Source organism: Triturus cristatus, chromosome 2_1 (genome assembly GCF_964204655.1).
Source record: "Triturus cristatus chromosome 2_1, aTriCri1.1, whole genome shotgun sequence".
NCBI lineage: Eukaryota > Metazoa > Chordata > Amphibia > Caudata > Salamandridae > Triturus > Triturus cristatus.
This window is the reverse complement of record NC_140581.1, coordinates 733,157,235-733,171,391: the sequence shown is the minus strand read 5'-3', so window position 1 is coordinate 733,171,391 and position 14,157 is coordinate 733,157,235.

Here is a 14,157-nt window from a genome sequence, read left to right as displayed (position 1 = left end):
GCAGAGTTACGTCTGTACACACTACTGCCTTCGATCTGCACTGCGGACATCTGGGCTCACAATTCAGATGGAGTCGCGATTGCAGACGACGCAGTCCAGTAGACAAGACACATTGCTCCCTGTGTGGCCCGTACGGACCACGCATAATCGCACGGTGCGTACACGCTGAGCGCCAGAGGTACCACTAACTCAGTGCACCACAATCAACACCACATGGCCTTATTAAGGCAGAAATCATTAGACACAAGACATTGCTACCAGTGCGGCCCACCTGGACCACGCATCATCGCAGGGTGGCACATGCTGAGTGCTTCAGGTGCCACTAACTCAGTGCAACACAAGTCACAGCCACGTGGCCTTACTGAGGCAGAATTCATTAGACAAAAGTCTTTGCTACCAGTGCGGCCCACCCGGACCACGCATCATCGCAGGCTACGCACATGCTGATTGCTTCAGGTGCCACTAAGTGTGCAGCTCAACTCAACGCCACGTGGCTGTGGGCTCCTGCTGACCGCTGCCTCCGGCCCACACTGTGGTCAGCAGGGCTCACAATTAAAATTGAGTCTTGATTCATTCATTACAGAGTCCAGTAGGCGAACTAACTACAACGTCTTCGAAACCTAAATAATATCCTTTTAGTATCCTTGCTTCAAGAACTTTTTTGATATCAATTATAGCTTTAGTACAATGACCAAATTCATCTTGCAAGTCAGAAGGAACACTGAATAGCAGTCTGCACTTCGGACAGCAGAGCTCACAGTTCGAATTCAGTTTTGATGTATTTATTGCAGAGTGAACTGTATTCTATGTCATTGGATTTTCTCAAGAGGAAGTCACAAAAAGCATTCCTCGATGTCTGTGCTGACTACTGCCTTCGATCTACACTGCGGACAGCAGGGCTCACAATTTAGATAGAGTCGCGATTGCAGATGACGCAGTCAAGTAGGCATGAGACATTGTTCCCAGTGCGGCCCGCCCACACCACGCATCATCGCTGGCTGCACATACGCTGAGTGCCACACCTACCACTAACTCTATACAGCTCAAGTCAACGCCACGTGGCTGTGGGCCCTTCCTGACCACTGCCTCCGGTCTACACTGCGGTCAGCAGGGCTCACAATTCAAGATTAGTACTGATGCAAATTGTGTTAGAGACTATAATCGGTTAAGAGAACCAAATGCTGTGCAGCTAAAGTCAAAGCCATGTGGCTGTGGGCCTTTTCTGACCGCTGCCTCCAGCCTACACTGTGGTCAGCAGGGCTCACAATTCAAATTCAGTCTTGATTCATTAATTTCAGAGTCCAGTAGGCAACTATTTATAACGTCCCTGAAACCTACACATTTCGACAATGTATTCCATACATATTTCATCTTTTGTTACCTACACTGCAGTCAGCAGAGCTCACAATTTACATTGAGACATGATTTATTAACTGCAGACAGAATTGTACTCTGTGTCCTCGGATTTTGTCAGGAGGAAGAGACAAAAAGCATTCCTCGATGTCTGTGCTGACTACTGCCTTCCATCTACATTGCGGACTGCAGGGCTCACAATTCAGATCGAGTTGCGATTGCAGATGACGCAGTCCAGTAGGCAACAGACATTGCTACCAGTGCGGCCCTCCCGGACCATGCATCATTGTTAGCTGTGCACACGCGGAATGCTTCTGATGCCCCTATCTCAGTGCACCACGACTCATGGAACCTTTATGATAGAATCGTTTGTGTATGATTTCAGATCTGCTGCCCCTACCTCAGTGTACCACAAGTCATGAACCCTTTACAATAGAATCTTTTGTGTAATATTTCACATCTGGTGCCAGCACAAGTCATAGACCCTTTATGATTGAATCTCTATGTGTGATCCGATGATTGCTGTTGTACTTGTTACCAGCACCAAACATTCCCGGAGGGCTGGCTTACACTCATCCCACATGCATACAGCACAGATGTCACTGGACATTTGACCCTGGTAATAAAAAGGAGTCAAGCACACGTGCTGGTACCCAGTTCCACTATCTATCTGTGTCTGTTTGTTCATTATGTATGCAACATGCTGCCCCTGGGCCCTACCACATTTTATTGTGCTCTGGACAGCATATGCAACAAACTTACCTTTGACAGTGGGAGAAAACTTTGGTTATGTAACTTTGTCTCGGTCATTGTACAAGTACGTACGTATAGACTGGATGATTAGAGTACTGCAAGGAGAGTATATAGTGAATTTATAAGTGCAAGGGAATTGGCGGAGTGATTGTATAAGTACATATGTTGGCACAGACTAATTCCGACAACAAGCTTGTCTCTAATTGGCTGCCCTCCATGTCCCAAAAACTGAAATTTGGGCTTTGCATGGCCCTGTATTGCTACAGCTGCAATACTCCACTGAATGTGCAATAAACATTCACAGTCACACAGATGTGTCATGTCCCCCATCTTTCTTGTGTGGAACTATGGATGAATGTAGGGTCAGTGATTCCCCGTACCTTCCATGTTGGCTATGTTGTGGGACTTGGCACACAGAGTGGCATATTGACGCTTGCGACCCGGGTGACGGCAGCACTACAACAAGAACAGCCGCATGCCAGTGTTGGCAGATTTTTTAAGCATTCTCTAGCCCAAAGCCAACCAAAAAGTATCCCAAAGTAGCCCAATATTGCTACTTTAAGGAAGGAAGGGCAGGGACATCGTCAAGCAGGCGGAGAATGCATTGGAATTGATGTTGCAGCAGGCTGCCAAGTAAATATTTGTCTAATAAAGTGCTTTAACATACTACTTTGGTGGAGCGCTATATATATATATTTATAATCTGGCAACTAGTACAAACATAACTTTTACAGCACAACCGGGAAAAATATAGCCCAATTGTGCGTGATCTAGCCCAATCTGGCAACAGTGCCTCATCAGTTGATGTCTCATACAGCTCATGATGGAGCCACGCCCATAGCTACCGAGTCATTCTTCACAGCCTCACGCAGGACTGGCATATGACAGCCCACTCTACTTACGCTTACAGGGAAGGACAACAACGCTACATAGCCCAGATTTTCATTGGAGTGATCTGCTGGTCACAGGTCTAGTTGTCAGTATGCCACAGCCACTCCCTCACGGCTGGTATACACCCACACCACACCCATCCAGCAAAGGCGTCACAGGACACGTGACCCTTCCGATAAAAAAGACCGGGGCGCACATGCTCTACGCTAATTTAGAGCTGCTCCCACCGCATGCACTGTGATCGCCCGTCCCGGTGGTCCGGACATCTCATGTAGGCCTGAGCCATCGAACAGGGGGCCTACCCTGGTCACTGAGTTAGTGGCACCGCAAGGACTGAGCAGGTGTGCAACCTGCAATGATGATGATAGGTGCACTAGTATGTCCTCTGCCATGGAAAAATCAAGACACAGCATCAAATGTAAGACTTGTAGGCTTGCGGAGCGCTGCTGCATGATGTGGAGGATGCCCTGTCCACAAAAAGGTGAGCAGTGGGGCCTGCTTGCGCAGCAGTGGGCAAATACGTCTGGGTGGCGGGAGTGGATGGGGTGCAGCAGCCTGGATGCACAAAGGTGGCACAGCGATTTAGGCATACGCAGTCCTATGTACTCTGCCATTACTAATTATGTACTATGTTTCAGATGTGTGAGCTTGAGGGCTCCACTAGGTCCCGACACGTGGTTGGAGACACAGCAGTGGCATAAAGGTGAGCTGTGAGGGTTTTGTCCACAGTATGGGCACTCACTGTCCCTCTTCATCTCTTCCTTTCTCTCCTTCTCTCCTTCACACTCTTGCTCTCTCTCTTCCTCTCACACTGTTTCTCTCTTTCTCTCTCTCTTTCTCTTTCTCACAATCTTTCTCTCTGTCTTCCTCTCTCTCACTGTTTCTCTCTCTCTTCGTCTCTGTCACTCTTTCTCTCTTTCTGTCTTCCTCTCACTCACTCTTTCTTTCTTTTTCTCTCCCTCTTCCTCTCACTCTCACTGTTTCTCTCTTTCTCTCAGTCTTCCTCTCACTCTTGCTTTCTCTCTCTATCTCTCTTTCTCTCTCCTTTGATGGACGCATGACACACAATCTTATCTTGCATTTTGTCTAGCAGGCCTGCGATGATGCGTGGCCATCCTGCAATCAACACTCAACCTGAATTGTGAGCTCGGCTTCGCCGTGTGTACACAATGGGTGAGGAGGTTGGTTCGGCATGTGGTGGACCCTCTTTGACACACGCTGGTGGCGGAAGGTGAGCAGAGAGGCTTGTTTGCACAGCGGCAGGCAGTCACCTCTGGGCAGTGGGAGTGGATGGGGTGCAGCAGCCTGGGTGTGCAGCGGCAGGCAGTCACCTCCGGGCAGTGGGAGTGCATGAGGTGCAGCAGCCTGGGTGCGCAGCGGCTGTCATACACCTCTGGGCAGTGGGAATGGATGGGGTGCAGCAGCCTGGGTGTGCAGCGGTGGGCAAACACCTATGGACAGTGGAAGTGGATGGGGTACACTAGCCTGGATTCACAAAGGCGGGACAGTCTTTTAGGCGTGCACAGTTGTATGTACTCATCCATTACTGATTCCATACTATGTTTCAGATGACTAAGCTTGAGGGCTGCCTTATATCCCAGCACGTAGTTGGTGACACACTGGTGGTAGAAAGGTGAGCTGTGAGGATTTTCTCCACAGTGTCAACACTCCATCTCCCTCTCCATCTCTTCCTTTCTCTTTCTCACACTCTTTCTCTGTCTCTTCCTCTCTCTCTCATTCTTCCTTTCTCTCTCTTCCTCTCTCTCACTCTTTCTCTCTCTCACACTGTTTCTCTCTCTCTTCCTCTATTACACTGTTTCTTTCTTCCTTGTATGTCACTCTTTCTCTCTTTCTCTGACATCCTCTCTCTCACTCTTTCTCTCTCTCTTTCTTCCTCACTCTCACTCTTTCTCTCTCTCGTCCTCTCCCTCACTGTTTCTCTCTCTCTCTTCCTCTCTCTCACTGTTTCTCTCTCTCTTCATCTCTCTCACTCTTTCTCTCTGTCTTCCTCTCACTCTTTCTTTCTTTTTCTCTCTCTCTCCCTCTCACTCCCACTGTTTCTCTCTGTCTTCCTCACTCTTTCTTTCTTTTTCTCTCTGTCTTCCTCACTCTTTCTTTCTTTTTCTCTCTGTCTTCCTCTCACTCTTTCTTTCTTTCTCTCTCTCTCCTTTGATAGACGCATGACGTACAGTCTTATCTTGCTTATTAATAACAGGCTGTGATTCACAAATCGATGTCCCCCCAACACCACCACAGCTGAATGCGTGTACAACCTGCGATGACGCGTGGCCATCCTGACAATGCCTGAGAAAGTTGATTCGGCACGTGGTGGACCCTCTTACACACACGCCAGTGGCGGAAGGTGAGCAGAGAGGCTTCTTTCGGCAGCAGCGGGAAGTCACCTCCGAGCAGTGGGACTGGATAGGCTGCAGCAGCCTGAGTGCGCATTGGCGAAACCGAGAATTAGGCGTGTGCAGTTGTATGTACTCTGCAATTACTAATTCTATACTATCTTTCAGATGACTAAACTTGAGGGTGCACTATATCCCGGCATGTGGTTGGAGACACACCGGTGGCTCAAAGGTGAGCTGGGAAGATTTTCTCCTGTGTCAACACTCCCTCTCCCTCTCCATCTCTTCCTTACTCTCTCACACTTTCTCTTCCTCTCTCTCATTCTTTCTTTCTCTCTCTTTCTCTCTCTCACTCTTTCTCTCTCTCTCTTCCTCTCTCACACTGTTTCTCTCTCTCTCTTTTCCTTGTCTCTTACTCTTTCTCTCTCTCACTCTTTCTCTCTTTCTGTCTTCCTCTCTCTCTCACTCTTTCTGTCTCTCTTCCTCTCTCTCACTCTTTCACACTGTTTCTCTCTTTCTCTCTTCCTTGTATCTCACTCTTTCTCTCTTACTTTGTCTTCCTCTCTCTCTCACTCTTTCTTTGTTTCTCTCTCTATCCCTTACTCTTTCTATCTTTCCCTTTCTCCTTTGCTAGATGCATGACACACCATCTTATCTTTCTTTTTTTCTTGCAGGCTGTGATTCACAAATGGTCCAGCAATGACACAACATGGCTGTACATAGTTTTATTTGTTGTTTTTTTGTTTTAATAAAATGTTTTATATGAAAATTCATACATGACTAAGATTCTTATTTGTCCAACCTCACAAGCAGCTTATTAATAATTTTACAACATTACACAATTTTTTATGTTCCAGATTCCCTAATGTGACTGTCACATTTGTTTGTGGGGGGTGGGGGTGAGGGGGAATGGCGGACAAGGAGCTCCTGCTGGGGGATGTCAGAGCAGTGTTGGATGTCCGACCTGCATGATAGTTGTCTCCATTGCATCTGTTCTCAGAAACTTGGCTCATAGATGAAGAACTGCGAGCCGACTGGCAGGCTCATGGAAGGAGAACCGCGTCCCATCAGTTTGCAGAGGGAGAGCTGCGGGCCAGCTCACAGATGAACACCTGAGGGCTGAATAGTATAGGGAAAGGTGCGGGCCATCGGCTTCCAAAGGGACAGCTGCTGAACAGTGATGTGGGGAGATGGAGCATGAAGAGACCTGCGGTATATTTCCAGTCTTGGCTTCACAGATACAACTGCGGGCCCGAGAACTCGCACCCGAAGAGCTGTGAGCCGACAAGTGGTTCGCAGAGGGAGACTTGCGGACCCAAGAATGTTGTTGGAGGTATGCTGCTGATGGGGGAAAAGGGTGCGTTACCTGCTGATGTAGGGAGACGCAGCGTGAAAGGGGTGTCTCGCACAGACATTGCTCCGGTATATGAAATTGCCTTCGGAACCTTTCTTTTATATTTTCACTTGATGCGAGGCAGAAGATGGCTGCTAACACTTCCTGGTTTGAAGTGTTAGCAGCCAATCAGAGGCAAGCTCGTGCTCAGGAGTTAGGCACAGTCCAGATATATATATATATCTTTTTTCCTTTAATATCTCAAAAGCTACTGAACGGATTTACACCATTTCAACAAAAGCGCTTTTTCTGGACCAAGACCTTTCTCACTGCCTAATTTTGCGTAATTCCGTTCAGCAGTTTGACCTGTAGCTTTGTCTAAAGTTTCCCATGGAAAATGCATTGAGAAAAAACTTTTTCGGACCCCCCTTTTTTATCAGCCCCCCCCTTGACCAATCACCCTGTAATATGTCTTCGCAGCTGGATAGCTCCGGTCGTGGGTGCAAATATCTCACAATAAACTTGCTTTCAATCAACAACCAGCCTTGTACGTCCTCAATGCACCCCTACATTTTCAAGATGAGAGCGAATCAAAAAAGAGAAACTTTTTGGAAAATTTAGTAAAGATTCGTCAAACAACACCAAAGTTATAAACACATGGAGGGCTCCAGGAGGGGGGCCGCGCAAACCCCCTCCCAACATGAGTGAAGCCCCGGGTCTGCGGGGACCCCAGCGGGCCCCAGCGAGCCCCCGCTATTATTTTTTAAGAAATGCCCCCGAGACCTAGCCCACCCCGGGGTCTCATTAAAATAAAACGCGGGAACCCGCGACCCCAGCGCGAATTGTGCCGATATATATTTTCTTTTAACAAAAATGCTTTCTTTGGCCCTGACACACACACGGGATTGAGGGAAGAGGCTGTTCGCTGTGGCCCATCTACGGGCTTGAAAAGATGATAGAAATTAGTGCTACCATCGAGGGATGTAAATATCAGGACTTCAGCTCCCATAATGCAGCAGTCATTTGACTGGCCAATCTGTGGGCGTAATTATAGCATTTAAGGGACTGAAACCAGATGCACGCATTCAATTCCGAAAAGCCTCTGAGGAAGAAAGAATAGAATTTCGAAACGCGTCAGGCGGAGGAATTGGCTGTCCTATGTGAGCAGAGAACGGATGTCTTTCCATACCCTGATTAAAGGCTTACCACCTTGTGTTTGTGGTCGAGTGCTGACTCAACGTGTGGGAACTGGTAACTTGGAGCTTTGATGTTTGGCGGCTGCCCAGCTGCCGAGTCGCGCACCGCCCCAAGATGAAAGAAGGGGACACGCGGCCTGAAATATTTCACGCCGATCTGTGGGCCACACACACGGGATTGAGGGAAGACGCTGTTCGCTGTGGCCCATCTACGGGCTTGAAAAGATGATAGAAATTAGTGCTACCATCGAGGGATGTAAATATCAGGCAGGACTTCAGCTCCCATAATGCAGCAGTCATTTGACTGGCCAATCTGTGGGCGTAATTATAGCATTTAAGGGACTGAAACCAGATGCACGCATTCAATTCCGAAAAGCCTCTGAGGAAGAAAGAATAGAATTTCGAAACGCATCAGGCGGAGGAATTGGCTGTCCTATGTGAGCAGAGAACGGATGTCTTTCCATACCCTGATTAAAGGCTTACCACCTTGTGTTTGTGGTCGAGTGCTGACTCAACGTGTGGGAACTGGTAACTTGGAGCTTTGATGTTTGGCGGCTGCCCAGCTGCCGAGTCGCGCACCGCCCCAAGATGAAAGAAGGGGACACGCGGCCTGAAATATTTCACGCCGATCTGTGGGCCACACACACGGGATTGAGGGAAGACGCTGTTCGCTGTGGCCCATCTACGGGCTTGAAAAGATGATAGAAATTAGTGCTACCATCGAGGGATGTAAATATCAGGACTTCAGCTCCCATAATGCAGCAGTCATTTGACTGGCCAATCTGTGGGCGTAATTATAGCATTTAAGGGACTGAAACCAGATGCACGCATTCAATTCCGAAAAGCCTCTGAGGAAGAAAGAATAGAATTTCGAAACGCGTCAGGCGGAGGAATTGGCTGTCCTATGTGAGCAGAGAACGGATGTCTTTCCATACCCTGATTAAAGGCTTACCACCTTGTGTTTGTGGTCGAGTGCTGACTCAACGTGTGGGAACTGGTAACTTGGAGCTTTGATATATATATATATATATATATATATATGATCAAGGCTCCCAAGTGAGCTGAAACGCTTCATGCTGACTTGATTTGCACAAAATAAAATAACTTTGCACTTAGCTTCGTGGTCCGGACCCGTTCTTTGGAGTATCTAGCGAGTGAAACGGTGACAAATTGATATATATATATATATATATATATATTCACTGAAAAAACCATAGGTTTCACACATGTTATAGTTAGCTGGACATTTTACTGATAAAAAACCAATGAAATTCCCCCGTTATAGTTACTGTAGGCAACTATAACTCACGCGACCGCAATCCTCTGCTGATGCTAATACTGTATTTAGACACTTATTTGCCCATATCTTCTTCCATTAAATTTTAGCTATACATATATTACAAATATTTTTTTTTCATAAAGACACATATGTCATCAGCAGAGGATTACGGTCGCGTGAGTTATAGTTGCCTACAGTAACTATAACGGGGGAATTTCATTGGTTTTTTATCAGTAAAATGTCCAGCTAACTATAACATGTGTGAAACCTATGGTTTTTTCAGTGAATTAGCAAGGTTTTTTAAATGCTATTTCCTAACTATAACGTGTGTGAAACCTATGGTTTTTTCAGTGAATTTGTACGGTTTTTTAAATGCTAAGTTACTTTACGCCATTTGTGGCGTGCGCGCCCACTTAACGCAGTTTGTTCCGTGCACGGTTTTTATCAACTTTAATAAGCCCTGTACATTTGGTGGCCTTTGGCCACCAAAAGCACAGGGGGTGAGGTCAATGTGGATAGTGTTTTTTTTATTTCGATTTTATAATTTCATGTTGCCAAAATTACGTTTTTTTCTCTATTAATAAGCCCTGCACATTTGGTGGCCTGCGGCCACCAAAAGCACAGGGGGTGGGGTAAGTGTGGATAGTGTTTTTTTTATTTTTATTTTTTTACCGTAAGCGTACGGTAAGCTTACGGTAAGCGTACGGTAAGCGTACGGTAAGCGTACCCCGCGAAATTGCCGAAAAAAAAATAAAACCGTTTTTGCTCTTGGGGGATGTTTGGGGACTCCCTCAACATGACTATGTGGGAGGGAGTTGTCAAAACAGCCCCGTAACATGTTTTTGGCCATCATGTTTGATAAACAACACTCAGTGCGAGAGACAAAATGGCGGACGCCGCTTCCTGGTTTCGGCCGATTCGAATGTTTACTAAGATCTAAGAGCCAATCAGAATCGCGCTCGCGCACGCCACCGTAAGCTTACGGTAAGCGTACGGTAAGCGTACCGTAAGCGTACCGTAAGCGGGCTCAGATATATATATTGATTTAAAGGCTATTTTCTCAGAATCTACTGAACAGATTTACACCAAACCTACAAAAGGCACTTCCTTGACCTAGGGACTACCTCTCTGCCAAATTTCTAGTAATTCTGTTCAGCCGTTCGGGCTGTAGCTCGTTCTAAAGGTCCTATGGAAAAATGCATGGGAAAAACGCGTTTTGGGACCCCCCTTTTATCTCAGCCCCCGCTTGACGAATCCCCCCGAGACTTTCAGGGTAGGAGCGGAGCGTAGCGCCCCACCTATTTTGAGAAATTCGCGAGGATTCGTCGACCGGCGCCAAAGTTATTCAAAATAGAATGTTGAGGTTTTCCTATGGAAACGTGGTCCTAACTATAACTACCTACTGGCGACCGCCAGTAGGTAATATATATATATATATATATATATATATATATATATATATATATATATATATATATAATTATATATATATATATATATAGAGAGAGAGAGAGAGAGTGTTTCATTTCAAATCAAAATATATAGTTCTATCACACTGTCGGACATTGGTGATACCACACCCTATTTTTTTATTGCAGTGTGAGGTATGCTTGACCTGGGAATATTCTGCCACCGCATCTCATAACAAGAAAAGCATAGCCTTAGTTCTTAACCAAAGTGGCATTTTTTACTGACCATATTCATCAATTGAGCATAAGGAGAGTGAGACTCAAGCAAGCAGTCCATACTGATAGTCTTTATTGGCAGATTGATACTAGAAGACAGGTATGCATTCTATATGATAACATCTTTGATTAGAAAACTGAAATCATGCTGCACTATATGGACTCAAGTTTCCTCATTTTTAATGTCAACCCCTGCCTAATATCTCAGACACAAACCTGTCAAGCCGGCGCACGGACCACAGCCCCCAGGCTCCACCGCTATCTGCCGTACCACTCTTTCCATGCCCGGAGGTGCATAAAGGCGTTTGCAATTCCCTGCTGTACGGGACACCAACCTGTCGTGCCGGAGCACAGACCCCAGGCTCCACCACTCTCTGTTGCACCACTCTTTCCACACCCGGAGGTGCATAAAGGTGTTTGCAGGTCCCCCCTGCGCAGGATGCATGCGGGCAAAGCCCGGGCCTGTCCGTGCCCTTCATAGACCAGAAGAGGCTAGGCTGGGCCACTCCCCAATATCTTGCTCCAGAGGCTTGCGCCTAGACACTCACCCTAAAAAAGGTACTGTTTCTACCCAGTGTGTCATTGAATATTTATACCAGAGCTTCCCCCACAGGCCATCAGTTGGTTGACTCCCTTTTCTCTTTTTTGCTACATTTGAACCGTCATGGGGAAGCGGAAAGTTACTGAGGTAGGTTTGGGAGAAGCCCATAAGAAGAAAGCGTAAAAGAAAGCTCACGGCCCAAGCCCAGTCACTAGGGCCGGTGTACTGGATCGTATAATTTATCATCTGAATGTGAGGATATTCTTGCCCCACTCCCCAATGATAACTAACCAAAGCTTAATAATCCACGTGCATCCAGAAACCCCACACACACAGGGCACATTCCATCTATGTTCAAAAGGGTAACTAGCAGGAACCAGCCATCAGCAGCTTCAAGTGGACCATTTAATAGTCTCACAAATGGGGACAACACAGTGCCTGTAATCTTAGCTGACCTTCCCTGCAGTAACAGATTTTCACCACTCTCAGACCCATCTGACTAACTGGACACCTCCATCAAATCAGGGAGTCAGTCCCACAGGGAGGGTGCGGCAGCTAGCACATACAACACTTCAAACACTCCAAATCCAAACTTCATGAATATCGATAGCAGTGCCAGGCAACCAAACCATCTCAGTGCCTTGCCTACCGAGGAACCTCCCAAAGATCACTCACATTGCAGATAACAGACCTGGTTCTGGAAATCATAGCACTCACAGTAACTGTATGCAGCCTCTCTGACTCCTTAAACAAGGTACTCTCAGATGTCCAACAAGTGAAAAACAGCTGCATGATCACATAGTCAGTGCTCACAGGGGTGCAAATCACTTGAGACAGCTTTCTGGGATCAACAGAGGTCCCTAAGACATATGAACTAAGTGGGCAGGGATTATTTATCTAAGTGCACAAAGAATGATCTCCCAGTAGCCACTCACCCCCGCAGGGTAGCTCAAAATCGCACAGGCTATTGGCAATTCGCTAATCCTTCTGTGGCCTTAAGCATTTCACTAGGTCCTACTCCCCCCTCGGGCAGATATAACCCTAGCACCATGAAGGGCCGAAAGGGCCATAGATGAGAAGCATGGCATATTTAACAAATGTATCAAAGCTCTCCCCTAGCCTAATTAAAGAAGATGAGGGATCCCTGATAAACAAGTGCACCCAATGGATCCGACATGTAAGAGGATGCCGGCATATAATAAGGGACAACATCACAGGGGCCAAAATATGCTCCCTTCGGGAAGCTTCCTGGATTCCATTGTACTCACACTCTCACACCGCGATTTAGTTGAGAACCGGGTGACCTTTGATGTCCACACCCAGCACCTCACCAAAACTAACATCCACTTTCAATACAATCCCCCTAAAATGACCTCATTGATAAATCCATCCCACCCTTCACCATCCTCCATTGTGGCAACCTCCTCACGAGAGATAGATTGATGGTTACAGCTACCTCCGATGGCAGCATCCAGGTAATGACAGCAGCACCCACTTGCAAGCCTACCGTACCACTCCCGACTGCAAATTCTCCCTCAGAGTTGGCTGGCCCCAGCAAAACAAAGACCCAGTTTGGTTGCACACCAAGGTCTCCTGTTCCTGGTAATAGAATACCATTAGAATTGCACCCTGTATAACATAGAATATCCCTTCTGTCATGGAACATTGCTGGGTTATGGTCAAGGGTGCTTCTCCTAACTGGACCAGCTTTGCGGAACAGTATGACATCTGCGCATTCCAGGAAACCTGGACTGTTGACCCACTTTACCACCCAGGGTATTTAAATGATCATGTCCCTTCAATTCAAGGTATAAAGGGCATTGTCGGGTGAACAATCTGTGCTCGCCAGGATATTGGCCTCAATATACAGGAACTTCCGACCCAGAGCCTGGATATCCTTGCCATTCGGCTGTTAATCAGTCTCTATGGTAATATTGATATCTATAACGTATTTGCGAGGGGGCATTGAGGTGGGCAGAGGTCTGATACTATAACAGCTCTAGATGAGCTCCTAGACAACCTGTCAGGGGCTGCATCAGTCATCATAGCAGGGGATTTTAACTCAACATTCGAGCCACTTGATAATGAGGAAGGAAGACTCTCAGTGGGGTATCAAAAGCCTAGAAACAACACCATTCAAAAGAAGGAGAGAAGCAGCTATCCAACTTAAAGCTATCTGCTTAGAAAAAGGCATAGGGGCGGCCATTGGCAGAAAAATCTCTGACAGGCAAGGGGCCAGTATGTTTAATAACGGCCATCATTCAAGCCGTATTGACTATCTCCTAATTGATTTAAAACTATGGCATGCCCTTGAGGACACGGTCGTCTTAGACCATGTGGAGAGTGATCACAACCCATTGTGTTCTGTATTCGAATTCAGGAAGCTACACAAATTAACACACCCTCCCAACCTATCAACCACCAGAGATTTACTAATCTCTAATGACATACGGCGGCTTAAATGGTCCAAGATCTTGAAAAAACCAGACACATTTTCCAACATCGCCAGGGATGCCAAGAACGCAGTAGCAGAGATGGAGGCATTCCTCCTTAACTCTCAGCCAATAAACGTTATAACAACGATCCATAATTCACTATTTGACAAAATGCAATCATACTTTCAAAGACCTCATAGTGCTAAGGAGAACTGCATAAAGCCCATGCACCACTGGTTGAAGAAAGAATGCAAGCAAGCCCACAGACTTTTAGGGGAAGCCACTAGATTTAGGGATTCACGTAGAAAACCGAACACCATGAAAACCTACAAGAGGGCAC